Below are 15,011 nucleotides of genomic sequence, written 5' to 3' on the forward strand. Positions count from 1 at the left end.
ACGTTACTTTTTTTAATAGAAAGACGGTTGCAAGATACTAAAAGAAAGGGCAGTTAAGTTTGAGAAGTGACACCGACAACACGCATACCGAACTCACACACACACATACACAATTTTATTCACTACTTTTTTTTATCGTGTTGAACAACCATATACAATGAAGTGCTAAACACACAGTAGTGCCGCAACGAGTTCACTCATAAAAACACTGATACAATTAAATCAAATTCCGGACGTTCTTACAATCATACACTATTTTGCATTTATATCGACTTATAAGGGAGTGCAACGAAAATTTAATTTGTGACTGTGACCAATTGTGATAATCGTGATTAACATATATACGGATACATTATTTGTTAATCAGTTTACGGATACATAATTTGTTAATCAGTGTATCAGTTGGATTCACCAATATTGGACTTCTATAATCACTTTGACCGAGACAACCTATGAAGAGACGCCGAGACGCCTAGATATGAGGAGGAATTTGGATGCTTCAGTCCGATGATGACGTCCTAAACATCCAGAGAGAGCCAAAGGCCTAAGGAGGAGAGCGTCAGAGATCGGCGGGTGACCATACACATCTCGGGAGTTGAACGGGATGCTGCAGTCACATGAACACAGGAACTTGAGTGTTGTAAGTGGTCATTTCGTGGTGAATAAAAGTGGTAGAGACTATCGAAAACTAAGCTTCAACATGGGAATCCACTGGAAGGTAGGACAAAACCTTTTTATTCAATTTTCAATTTGGAATTTGTTGCCACATTACCGTGGGCGAGCGCATCCTCTTACCTTGGCCAAATTCACTAATGTATCGAAACGAGAATTGAATCGTGGTAATCCGGCCTTGACGGACTGAACAGTTATCTTTTATTATTATTTTTTTTAAGAAACTATAACTGAAATCGATATTTTAAAATTTATTTGTGATTAACTTTTGTCATTTTAACCATTTATATTCACACAGCTAATTAGTGTTAGATTCTGAAAATTATCTCCTTATATTCTAAATGTTAGCGTTGTTTGTTCATTTAAAGATATTAGATGTAGAAAATTTTGTGACAACATAAAAAGTTAGGTTATTACACGACGAGATTAATGTGTCAGAAAAGCATTACTATTCAAGTATTAATTGGATGAATGATCTTTATGTTTTCATGTATTTCTATCAAAAGATTTTTTTATTTACATACCCAGAAAGCTCGTAATTGTCAGTTAGAAGACGAGTGTAATCTGTTTGCTAGATATAGGTATTTTCATTTGTATTGACAGGGTGTACCTAAATTGAAAGGCATAGAGTATAATTCTTGCTCTAAGCATGTAAATAGAGAAAAGTATCATTAGGACAAAATTAACTCGTATATAAGCAACTAAACATAAAAAAAGACATCTGTCTGCGCAAACGCCGCACAGACAGATCTTCATAATTATGAAGTAAAATATTGCGCAAAATAAAATAAACAAATATAAGGTACCGACATTTAGAAAGAAATATTGGCCAAGTTAAGTATAAACTCAGATATCTATATATGTGTTCTAGTAATCATTGTGTATATATCATTTGACTATCTAGTATATGTGTCCAAGTATATATAATTGTTTGTTTTTATATTACAATGTATTTTTCTTATTATTGGATATTATTATTATCTTAGAGCTATACATATGTGTTGAGAATTTTCAATTTAAAGTAGACAGTTAAAGTCAAATCAGTGCACTGCTCAAATCAAAGCTTTCACTATCTTTTCATCTTTAATTAATCTAAATAATAGTCATCTTGCTAGCATTCAAAATCATCTAATTTTTCCCACCTTCGTCAACTATCTATTTCTCAAGCATAGGCATTTCCCTACTTTCTCCTTCTGTGCTTGCTAAATAAAATATTGTTTTCTGGACTAAATAAATCACACACAAAAGGTTATATCAGAAAGATGAAACAATGATGCCATGTACATTTAATTTTTTTTGGAATATCTAGAATATTCATCTTTAAAAAGTGGAAAACAGAAAATATTGTTTGCAATTTATATAATAAGCAGTTATAAAAGAAAGGTAAACTTCTCACTAAATTCAAATTTTTAGACAACAACAACAACAAAAAGTCAAGGTATTCCATATTTCATTTTTTATTATTTTAGTGACATTTGTCTCAATTTATTTCAACTTAAAATGATCATGTCATTTCATTTTTTTAATTGTTGTTCAATTTAAATTTTATTGCAAGTTTGGATAATTAAAAATTTATTACTGTTACCTAAATTTTGTTAAAGTGTCATTTCAAAAACAATTCAGATTTCCCAACCTATTCTAGGCCAATTAGAGAATTTTCGTATATTATTTCGAAACAATTGGGAACCTAGCTGAGCTGATCCTCACAGATACAGTTATTAGTATTTATAGTAAATTTTCCGTTCTACATTTACATAAATTCTCTTAGTCTGATAACTAAATTAACTTATGCAATAATTTTATTTGCTTATCGAAGTGACGGCCAGTACAGCTGTTTCCCAATAAAACTACAATAGTGATTTTATTTCAGCCATGCAGCAAGTGAATATTCTTTTGAAATATGTTCTAATTAACTACGCACCTATTTTCCTAGCACTCTGGAGTACCGTATGGGGAAAATAGGATTATAAAAATCGAGCCTCGTGCGGTGTAAATCAGGCTTTCATGAATCAACGCACGTATCTTCAGTTTTCTGCTTATTAGGCATGTTATAACTTGCCAGGGCGGCGAGTAAATATGCAAAAACAATTTGCATATTCATAAATAGTATTTGGCGAACCCGAACATAATTTTTACGAAACTATTCAAATAATTTCACAACTAAGACTGGAAATCAAATTTATCTTGTCATAAATTTGATTCCCCCAGCATTACAAATTCCGCCCCCGAACTAGGACTCGAACACCGTTACACACCCTTCAAGGAAACGACCAAAACGTTTAAGTGTTGATAGTGGCGACGATATTTCAGAAGAGCCAAATATTACTGGAAACCTCTAAGCTGGAAAACAATGTTGGATCCAGCAACAATTTATGCTGGTTTTGCTGTAAATTATGCTATTAACCCTTTGGGGATCCCATGGTACAATCTGTACCATAAGAGGTGTTTCATGGTACACTGCGTTATAATTCTCCTATTTGAGTTTTTTCGTCCGTTTTTCTTTTTCAAGTCCAGAGGCATTGTAGAAGACCTTACGTATGGTTTCACACCTTCCTGCGTCGAGACATAGGAGGTGATGACGTCATAATTCTAAAATATATATATTCTTTTAATATTGCGGGGCCGGTCTATGTTCATTAGTTTTTGGCGGGCTTATTTTTACACGTAGAAGATTGAAATTGTGCACAAACATTCAGTCCACCGAGTAGTATTTACGAGATTTTTTCGTACTTCTGTGTTAAAACATGGGCGTACAAAGGGGCTAAACGTTGAAAAAGGGAAATTTTTACCAAAAAATCACTTTGACGGGATTTTCTCGCCTTAGATACACGATGGAGACATGTGAGTCATACCGCCTGAAAGGCAGTTCTATTCTGAAGAGAATGATGTGCAAACCATGATCCTAGGGTAATTAGGGATGTCTCAGGGAATGTTTAAAAATTTCCCTTTGTATACGGGAATATGGGACATTGTCGGTATATATATATATATATATATATATATATATATATATATATATATATATATATATATATATATATATATATATATATATATTTTGGCGGGCTTACTTTTGCACCTGGAAAATTGGAATTGTGCATAAACATTCAGCCCACCTAGTAGTATTTATCATATTTTTTGAGATCTCTGCGTTAAAACATGGGGGTCCAGAGGGGCTAAAAGTTGAAAAAAAGAATATTTAGTCCCAAAAATCACTTTTTTCGGGATTTTCCCGCCTTAGATACATGATGGAGACATGTGAGTCATACCGCCTGAAAGGCAGTTCTAAGCTGAAGAGAATGATGGGCGAAACATGACCCTAGGGTAATTAGGGATGTCTCAGGAAATTTTTTACCTGAGATCATGGTGTTTTACGGTACTTTGGGGCATGGTGGGAATTCCTGATAAAATTTCTTCCGCCCATTACTATTCAAGATAGAAACTTGAAATTTGGCACACACATTTAGTATACCAAGTACTATTTATCAGATTTTTTAGATGGGTACGTTCACACAGGGCCGCTCCAGAGGGGCCCAAAGTGCGAGAAAAAAATTCCCTCCGCAATTTTCCCTTTGACATCATTTTTCGCGCTCCTGGTATATGGTATGAGCATGCAAGTGGTACCATTTGAAAGCCAGCTTCATTCTGAAGAGAATGAGGTATGAACCATGATCCTAGGATAAATAATGACGATGGAGTAGGTGCTTGACTGAAAGTCTAAAAAATAGCCTAAAAAGCCGGGGTCCGGAAAGGGTTAATTTGACGAAAATTAATGGTCCAGGAATTAAATTCCAGCACAACTTTTCTTTCAGTTTCGAGCGGAGGGGGACACAAGTTCGGATACCATGTTGAACTTTAGGTTCCGTCTCCTTAGGATGTTATGAACATTCATCCCATGGAAAACAATGGCAAACCACCAAGGATTCAGCTTGCCAAGGGACTTTTAGGTCAAATACCTGCCTTCGGACAGAATATCACATCATCATTCATTAACAGCCATAGAATAACACATTGCAAAATTTTGACCAGAAAATAAGCGAGACTGCGAGACCATGCGAGAAAGTCTCGCGCGAGACGCGAGACGAGACTCAAAATTTTATGCGAGACGCGAGACGAGACTTCACATTTGCGAGACGAGACGAGACGCGAGACGAGACCAACATTTGAGGTTGCGAGACGAGACGAGACTTTTCCATTTCTCGTCTCGTCTCGTCTCGCGTGCATCCCTACTTGACATCATGGTGACCATGTTGAAATCGGCCATTTTAAATTCAGGTCTAATGTTTTAAGTGAGAAGGGATCATGAGACATAATTTCGGGCTAGAATTTTACCAGAAATACTAATCTGAAGTTATTTTCCACCTAACTTTAAGAAGTAATGAAATTTTGTGAAGTAAACATTGCATATTGCGTCATGGGTTTCAATTTGTCTTAATAGATTATGTAATATGACTCTCACCCGCCAAGAAAGGAATGAAATCATTCTCATTAGTGGGGAACATAGTGCCAGAGCCATCGGTGATGACTTCAATGCTAGGCATCCAGAAAGGAACAACATTGCACATTCCACATGTAACGTAGTTTGCAGAAATTTAGAGTTTCTGGATCTGTACACTACATAAAACGTAATTTTAGCGAATCAATTGTTCAAATCTTGCATCACAACAAATGACACCTATTTAAATTTTGGAACTGTATCATCTGAATAAGTATTATCCAGATCGTCATGTTGAGTTCTTCGATTTATGTCTCACATAATTACTTCGTGTTCTGTTGTTTGGAATGGGCGATAACGGTCCGACCAAATTTCCTGCACAACATATGAGTAACATTTTACATGCTTATATACCAAGCCATACCAAATTTTGATCTCAATCGGATGAGTTCAATTGAATTTGTATGATATACAGGGTATTTATGAACTACACCGACAAACTGTAAGAGGTGATTCCTTTCATCAAAATAAGAGAAAAAAATCATATCGACCTGTGGGGAAAAGTGTATAGTCTCAAAGGTAAAGCTGCGCAAAATGGCGAAAAAGTTAAATTTCAAGAGGCCATAGTTCAAATTCGAGAAACTATGGATGGTGGTCTTTATCTATCAGCGTAAAGGAAGTCACGCATGCACAATCCAAAAATATATTATTTCATTAATGTTCGATGGGTGTACAGATTATTCCCTGCAGGGTAAAATTTCCAAACATGCCATCAACCGAATTTTGAGATATGCTCTGTCTTTATGATTGGTCCAAAGTAGGCAAACGATAAGCCTTGATAGCAATGAACACGGAATCCTTTGGCGGGATTTCGGAAATGTTAAGGATCGTCAGCAGCACGGTCTCTCGTACTCGGGAAAACTCATGCCGCGATGTTTTCTTGCAAGCTTACTAGTAAAACGTGAAATATACCATAACGAAATACATCACAGCATACGTTTTTCCGAACACAAAATACATAAAGCTGCCGGTTCCTAACATTTCCGACTTCCCTCCGAAGCATTGGGTGTCCATTGTTGTTAAGGCTTCCTTCTTGCTTTTGACACTTCTTGAAATTAGGGCATACCTGGAAACTTTGTTGAGAGAATATCTGATGATTACACTCTGTGGGGAATGCCCTGTACACGTATTGGAAATGGGTTAAATATACACTTTTGGATTATGTATGCTTGACTTCCTTTACGCTGATAAGGACCACCATCCACAGCTTCTAGAATTCGAATTAGGACATCTGGAAATTTGGCTTTTTCGCAATTTTGGACAGCCCTAGCTCTGAAACTATGCACTTTTCCCCATAGGTCCATATGAACTTTTTCTCTTACCTTGATGTAAGGAAACACCTCCTACAGCTTGTCGGTATAGTTCATTAACACCCTGTATATATAGTTTCCTTGATTTTTCAGGTAATCAAATTACGGGCAGAAACGGATTTCATTGTAATAAAGATGGTCTGTTTTAAATTAAATGATTTTTTTTTAGTTTTAGTCCTACAATTATATCCGCTAGGCCTAATAATTGCTGAAGATGAATAATAAAGAAAAAATCGGTAGAAGAAGAATACGGGAGGAAACAGAACAACTCCGAGAAGATCCACGGTCACGATGTAGTCCGTCACAAATCCACTTTTCCTGGGATCGAACTAGTGACCCTAGCACAAGAAGTGAGCGCTGTACCATTTTGAATTTGTTTTTGATGAAGAACGAGAAGTAAATTACAAGAACTAGAACGAAATATTACACCACCTCCAGGGGGCGGATCCAGGACGGACTTCTGGGGGGCGGTGAGTTGTAATACTACTACTTAGAGCTACTTCTAAGTGCTCCAAACTCTGTTTTATTTATATATATAAAATAAGAAAGTTTCCTCTTCTGGGGGGTGATCGCCCTGATCGCCCCCAGGATCCGCCACTGGTCAACTCTTATGTAATAATACAAAGGACAATTATAGTAACCTTGCAGAAGAATAAGGGACAATATAACTCACACAGGAGACATCATGTATCATATTCTCTGGCACAGAACTTTCAAATAATTATAATTGCTAAAGAGACGTTGTTCAACCGATGTGTATACATTTTCTGTCAGGAAGTGAAAGAAAATCGAAGCTACTATACCAGCATCTAGCAAAGGAAAATAACGGTGAACAAAACATAATTATACTTGTGATCAAAAACAATACTATCTTATGTCTTGTTGATGGATACCAATGAAAATCAGGGGAAAAGATAATCTCGAAGGGCAAAAAGCTGTCAGTTTACAAGACACACATCCCAAGAACTGTAACAAATGATTCCAAGATACCAACAGACCACCGAACTGGAAGGAAATCGATATTCTTTTTTGTAAATATGATGACCATACGTTGTACAATTAAGGCCAGCTCATGACGAAGCTTATGAAGGTGCTCATTGGTGCGAAATAAATAATGGGTAATTGTATACCATCAAACTGCATATGGGAAACTAAAGCCTTTGCAAAAACGTTGCGCCATATCTTAGCCACTGGTGCTGAGGAAATATATGGAGAATTGGAATCTGCAGCTAAAAATTAGACATGACTGAACGCAAATAATTCATCACAAAGAAGACGTAAAAAGGGAAAAGCACCCAGAAAAGGTGAACCCTCGATATACCCAATATTGTGTCAAACTCTTAGGATATGAGGGACAGATATCAGTCAATGTCAATAATATCTCATTCATCCATGACATGTATGAAGACCAAAGATACCCGTGTCATAAAGCATGATATCTAAATGGGTGCCATGGATGGCAAAAATCCAACATACAAAGGGCTTGACAATTTCATAGGAATATTGAGGATTAAACCATCCTGAGGACACGGGAGATATAAGTCTGCACGTTTTAAACGTTCTAACTTTTTAAATAGTTGAAGGGCAGACTGAGAGAGGGGGCTAAACCACAAAAACTAAATTCGGAGAAATCGAAGGGCACAATTTTGCGCACAATTTTACACAACTGCAATTTTCCCTTGCAAATGTGGTTCTCTTATTTTTGCATACCACTCTACATAAGTTACATCTGTGCAACTTTTAACCTGTAATACATGATGTAAAATTTGTTGTATAAAGAGTAATAAACGAATATTACTAGTGTAACGGAAATATTTTGCAGTGATGATATCTGGAAGTTTATTTAACACAAACTAAATACAATAAGTTATTTTAAATTTGTTACCTAACCTAACCTAAATTCACCAAATTGTCCGTGTTATGGTCTGGACTGTAGTTTGACCCCTTCTCTCAGGACACGAGTTGTTGTGCCGCAAACCGTCACATATTTTCATTCCTATTTTTGAAGATACAGGGAACAAATTACAGACAAACTTAGTTCGGAAACTGATAGACAGATGACAGAGCAATGCATTTCCACCATAATCGCACTTTTCGGCGGAGTGTGGTTTGGCCGCCTTTCTTGGTCAGCCCTTCAATTTTCTCTCCTTTTGTACGTTTCAACTATATTCTCAATTTTTTTTTCAATATTCATATCTCGGATATTTTGAGTCGGTTTGGTATTTGGTTATTAAATAAATACATACAAATACAATTCATTAATATATCCTAAATAATGTAAATTTATATTAAAAATCAAACTACTTACATAATTCAAATCATTATCCGTCAGAAACAGATGTTCGAGATGTCAGAAGAAGTTCTCCATCTGTGCAAAGTTTACTGTAAATTTATCATTATTCTTGTATGAGTGAAATAATGTTTTCAATACGCCATAAATAAAAAGAGAGATATCAAAATATACACTTGGGATTTAAAATGCGAACAAAAATATATAGTAACACCATGTATTAGGTTAGTTTTCATAGTAACACCATGTTTTCCATCAAGTACGTATTGTTAATATATAAAGACTAAGCTTTAAATTTAGCAAAATAATATTGTTTATTATGTCTAGTAGAGAAAACTTAAACCGATCTTGTGGGTGACCGAACCACGCGAAAACGAGCTGGGATTTCAACATCTGATTTTCTTTAAGGGGTATTTAATGGGAAATGAAATCTTTAAGGTTTACGTCCCACGATTATGCCAGCTAGGCTAAAGGTAATGATGAGAAATAAATGAAGTTGTAGAATGATGAAAGTGGGAGGAAACGGAAGAACGCCGAGAAAAACTACTCACACGGTGTTTGTCCACCATAAAGTTCATTTGGTTTGAGCGGGCATCGAATCAGGGACCGCATCCACCAGAAGTGAACGCTCTACCACTGAACACCACAGCCCCATGATAAGAAGGAATGAAATGGTGGAATGAAGATAGTGGGAGGAAACGGGAAACACCACGCACACGATGTTTGTCCACCACAGAGTTAAAAGACATTTAGTCTCGGTGAATAGGTTTCAAAATGTGTCCCAAAAGTAGATTACCATCCTTACGAAGTTTGATGAAAAATACGGTGAATAATTTTATTAGAAACAAAGTAATAAGCTTAGATGGAATTTTATTAGGAACAAAGTAATAAGCTTATATGGAATTTTATTAGAAACAAAGCAATAAGCTTATATGGAATTTTATTAGAAACAAAGTAATAAGCTTATATGGAATTTTTATAGAAACAAAGTAATAAGCTTATATGGAATTTTATTAGAAACATAGTAATAAGCTTACATGGAATTTTATTAGAAACAAAGTCATAAATTTATATGGAATTTTATTAGAAACAAAGCAATAAGCTTATATGGAATTTTATTAGAAACAAAGCAATAAGCTTATATGGAATTTTATTAGAAACAAAGCAATAAGCTTATATGGAATTTTATTAGAAACAAAGTAATAAGCTTATATGGAATTTTATTAGAAACAAAGTAATAAGCTTATATGGAATTTTATTAGAAACAAAGTAATAAGCTTATATGGAATTTCATTAGAAACAAAGTAATAAGCTTATATGGAATTTCATTAGAAACAAAGTAATAAGCTTATATGGAATTTCATTAGAAACAAAGTAATAAGCTTATATGGAATTTTATTAGGAATAAAGTAATAAGCTTATATGGAATTTTATTAGAAACAAAGTAATAAGCTTATATGGAATTTTATTAGGAATAAAGTAATAAGCTTAGATGGAATTTTATTAGAAACAAAGTAATAAGCTTATATGGAATTTTATTAGAAACAAAGTAATAAGCTTATATGGAATTTTATTAGAAACAAAGTAATAAGCTTATATGGAATTTTATTAGAAACAAAGTAATAAGCTTATATGGAATTTTATTAGAAACAAAGTAATAAGCTTATATGGAATTTTATTAGAAACAAAGTAATAAGCTTATATGGAATTTTATTAGAAACAAAGTAATAAGCTTATATGGAATTTTATTAGAAACAAAGTAATAAGCTTATATGGAATTTTATTAGAAACAAAGTAATAAGCTTATATGGAATTTTATTAGAAACAAAGTAATAAGCTTATATGGAATTTCATTAGAAACAAAGTAATAAGCTTATATGGAATTTTATTAGGAATAAAGTAATAAGCTTAGATGGAATTTTATTAGAAACAAAGTAATAAGCTTAGATGGAATTTTATTAGAAACAAAGTAATAAGCTTATATGGAATTTTATTAGAAACAAAGTAATAAGCTTATATGGAATTTTATTAGAAACAAAGTAATAAGCTTATATGGAATTTCATTAGAAACAAAGTAATAAGCTTAGATGGAATTTTATTAGAAACAAAGTAATAAGCTTAGATGGAATTTTATTAGAAACAAAGTAATAAGCTTATATGGAATTTTATTAGAAACAAAGTAATAAGCTTATATGGAATTTTATTAGAAACAAAGTAATAAGCTTATATGGAATTTTATTAGGAATAAAGTAATAAGCTTATATGGAATTTTATTAGGAGTAAAGTAATAAGCTTATATGGAATTTTATTAGAAACAAAGTAATAAGCTTATATGGAATTTTATTAGAAACAAAGTAATGAGCTTATATGGAATTTTATTAGAAACAAAGTAATAAGCTTATATGGAATTTTATTAGGAACAAAGTAATAAGCTTAGATGGAATTCGATTTCAAAGTACTGTCCTTGGCTATCAATGCACTTATCCCAACGTTGAATTTATGACTGGAAACATTTCTGGAAGGCTTCTTTTGGAAGGGGGTTCAGCTGCTCTGCCGTGGTCTTCTCAATGTCAGAAATGGTGTCAAAACATTTTCCTTTAAGCACGGTTTTAATTTTATGGATGAGTCAGAAGTCACATGGTGCTAAATCTGGTGAGTAAGGCAGATGCGGATTAAAAACAAGGTGTTTTCGTGGTGAAGAAGGAAGCCATTTAATCATTTAATCTCCGGTTAATATGCTTCCCACGGACACATACGAGACAGTTATTTCTTCGAAATGCTGTCGAATAGTCATTTGCATGTTTGATCAAATCATTAGTGCCACTGTTTGCACAATTTTCATCAGTTTTTATCGCCGATGGACATTTCGATCTTTGCTCGTTTTCAACCAATTCTTTGCCACTTTGGAATCGCTCATACCACCATATCTTCATCGCCATACACTCACAGGGTTTTGACTAGGGATGGGCAAAACCGGTTTTTATAAAAACCGAAAACAGGTTCCTATAAAACCGAAACCCGAAAAACCGACATTTCGGTTTTCTCCAAAACCGGTTCGTTTTTTTACCGAAACCAAAACCGGTTCGGTTTTCACCGAAACTGGTTTCGGTGAAAACTTTATGAAAGCACATAAAACTACTTCTGTGGAAATGGATTCGGTTTCCCGAGAACAACGAAACACCATTCTGGTCAGAAATAGAACAAATTTTGGGAAAAAACGGAATCGGTTTTGAAGGAAACCGAAACCGGATCAGGTGAAAAACCGAACCGGTTTTGGAGAAAACCGATAACCGGTTTCTGAAAAACCGAACGGGTTTCGGTGAAAACCGGAACCGTTTTTTTGAAAATTTTCAAAACCCGGTTTCGGTTTTTCTAAAACCGGAAAACCGGTTTTTGTGCCCACCATGACATATCGTGAGCTTCTTTGGCACTTTTTTGCAGCTTAAAACAAAACTTAATGTTGGTAGACACTCATTATTCTGCCTCTGGAAGCTAACTAACGTGTCACAACTCATTCAAACTCGACACTGATTACACGAAAGTTTTCGGCTACTGGGCTTACTAATTAAAATGATTACAACTTCGATAGATGGCACTGTGTTACTACATTCACAGTACTTTTTGATCACATTTTTCATTTCTATCATTACACTTTCATTGAAATGCTATTATAAGAAGGTTGAGTGGGCTGAGCGATTCAAATATTTTTCGTAAGTCTATTCTTCTCGTGCGAAGAAAACGAGTACCTCAGATAGCATAATTACACATTGAACATCCCCATGCCGTAAACGTCGCCAACAAACACCTAGTGGCCCACTTGCCGGTAAATGTCGACCATCGATACAGCGACGTGTCGGAGGATTGATGTTAGTGTGCTATTTGCGGCAGGATTTCGTCGAGTCGAAACAGATATCTAGAGTCGGGATGTTGAAGTTACAATCGCGTAGCAGTGAGAACCTCATTTTGATCCGCCTCCTTTGATTCGTCGCGGAGAATCGCGAAGGGACCAGCACTAACTATCGCAGTTATGTGTATTCTGTTATTGTATATATATATATTTTTCCTGACGAATTGTTTTTAAAGTAAGCTCCGGGGGTCAAGAGTAAACCCTGTCCTTACATCGTGAAGAGAATAATCTTGAGATTAGTGCGTATAATTGTATAAATTTAGATGGCAACTGTCGCCGATCATTATATGGTAAAACTATGAAATAAAGTTAATAGATGCACGTCATTTTGTTATAAAATTACATGGCGAACGCATCTTATCTTATGATCCCAAACGGTTATCATCGAATATTTATAGTTAAAAGAGCACTCTGATTGGCCAAATTAAAAAGACATCAACGATTTATCCGTCTACAAGCGAGATGTTCTTCATCGCCTCTGTGGGGAAGTCGGGAAAAATATACACGTCTAATAATCATAAGATTCGTGGTTCGCGCCACCCTCGGGGTACTTTTTTCTTAGTGTCTTTTAGATTCACCTTAATGTAAATAAATCACACATATAGGCGATTTAACATTTTTTTTGCAGGGAGTAATTTTCTGGTTCATTGGCGTTTCGTTGCGGCTCTGCCACTGTGAGCCTTTAGTGATATAATTTTCAAAACAGAACTGGGGCCACCGCGGATCGTCGCTATGGGGCCGCCAACTATTGGCGAGATGTCGTTAGTTGCCCATTTTTGGTCCACCGACGCTTACGGCATGGGGATATTACGCTAATTTTCATAAAGATGTTTAATGCCATGTCAACATTTAACGTTTGGCAAGACTACAGTAAAAAAAAAAAAAAAAAAAAGAATTTCGAACCTCTCTTCGTAACTTCTTTGAATTTCGGGGAATAACTCAATGAAGAAGACCAAAAATATAGAAAGCATTTTCATAGTATCCACAAATTGCTATTAAATTTTGTGATATTAATAGCATCTAACGAAAAAACGCCAAAGTTATATACGAGGTGTATTCAAAAACTATCGAACTTTTGGTTGGCAAAAATATTGATTTGGAAATCCGAAACACTAGTCCCTTTCAAAGTAATCTCCTTGGTAATTCACACACTTTCCCCGGTGCTCCCGCCACTGTTTGAAACATTCCTGGAACATAGTTTTTGGATTGGTGAGCAACCATACCATCGCATTCTGCACTGTGTGACCACTGCTAGTCCTTTCGTACTAGATCTCGTACCTTTAATAATATTATAGTGTTCTAGTACGTTCACCAACAAATCTAGTATTTTTCTTCTTTTCTTCTTTTCTCATAAATACATCTGGGAGAGAAAAAGGAATCTAGTACTTTTCTCCTCCTCTTCTTTTCTCATAAATACATTTGGGAGAGAAAAAGGAATCTAGTATTTTTCTCCTCCTCTTCTTTTCTCATAAATACATCTGGGAGAGAAAAAGGAATCTAGTACTTTTCTCCTCCTCTTCTTTTCTCATAAATACATCTGGGAGAGAAAAAGGAATCTATTACTTTTCTCCTCCTCTTCTTTTCTCATAAATACATTTGGGAGAGAAAAAGGAATCTCATGAAAGTTTGAAAATGTGCGAAAATTTCAAAGTTCCTGATAACTTTTCTCTGCCTGTTTTCTTTTTCAACAGTGGTATTTAGAAGAGCGAAAATGGAACGTAAGTGCCTCCTCCAACTAATAAATGACTACAGTAAACAATATTACATATTTGGTGATCCATTTAAACAGTAGGCTATTAAGGAATTAAAACACGATTTTCTCAATAAGACCATTTTATGATATTTCTTGTTTTCTCTCGACATCCTCTATATTTGTTATACTTGTGTTACTTTAGTGGTTTTAAAGTGAGTTCTAATACGGTAATTAAATAGGGAACCGCCAGGATTTTTAGTTTGAGGGTGTAAAGTCAAAATTGGGAGGTAATAAGTGGTTTGCACAGTTTGTGTCGAATTTTGACTGTGCAAAATTTAAAGTTGGGGGTTCTTTCAAGAATGTGGGGATCACTCCCCACCCACGGGGGAGGTGGAGTTGCCGGAAACTTTCTGATAAGATATTAATATCGTAAAATGTCATCAATAGGATGAAATGCTGGCAGATAAAATTTTAGTACTTTTTCCCCAGATTTAGTACTTTTTTCTGCATAGGTTAGTACGAAATATTTTTTCTGGGTAGTCACCCTGATTCTGCATGATGTCATCTTTTGACTCAAGTCAGGTTCCGTTTAGTGGCTTTTCAACTTGACAAATAACCAAAAGTTACACGCAAAGTCGAGTGAG

General features: G+C 35.0%; 1 protein-coding gene across 1 annotated transcript in view; it reads right to left on the minus strand.

The window, feature by feature from the left end:
• LOC145683273 (uncharacterized) overlaps positions 1-8,992 on the minus strand; it is an 86,771-nt gene extending 77,779 nt beyond the window's left edge. The window contains exon 1 of the mRNA XM_081754639.1: positions 8,786-8,992. The gene's annotated coding sequence lies outside the window, so the exon portion shown is untranslated. The remainder of the gene's footprint in view (positions 1-8,785) is intronic.
• Positions 8,993-15,011: the final 6,019 nt, after the last annotated feature.

Source organism: Thermobia domestica, chromosome 4 (assembly GCF_964235325.1).
Source record: "Thermobia domestica chromosome 4, izTheDome1.hap1.1, whole genome shotgun sequence".
Classification (NCBI taxonomy): domain Eukaryota; kingdom Metazoa; phylum Arthropoda; class Insecta; order Zygentoma; family Lepismatidae; genus Thermobia; species Thermobia domestica.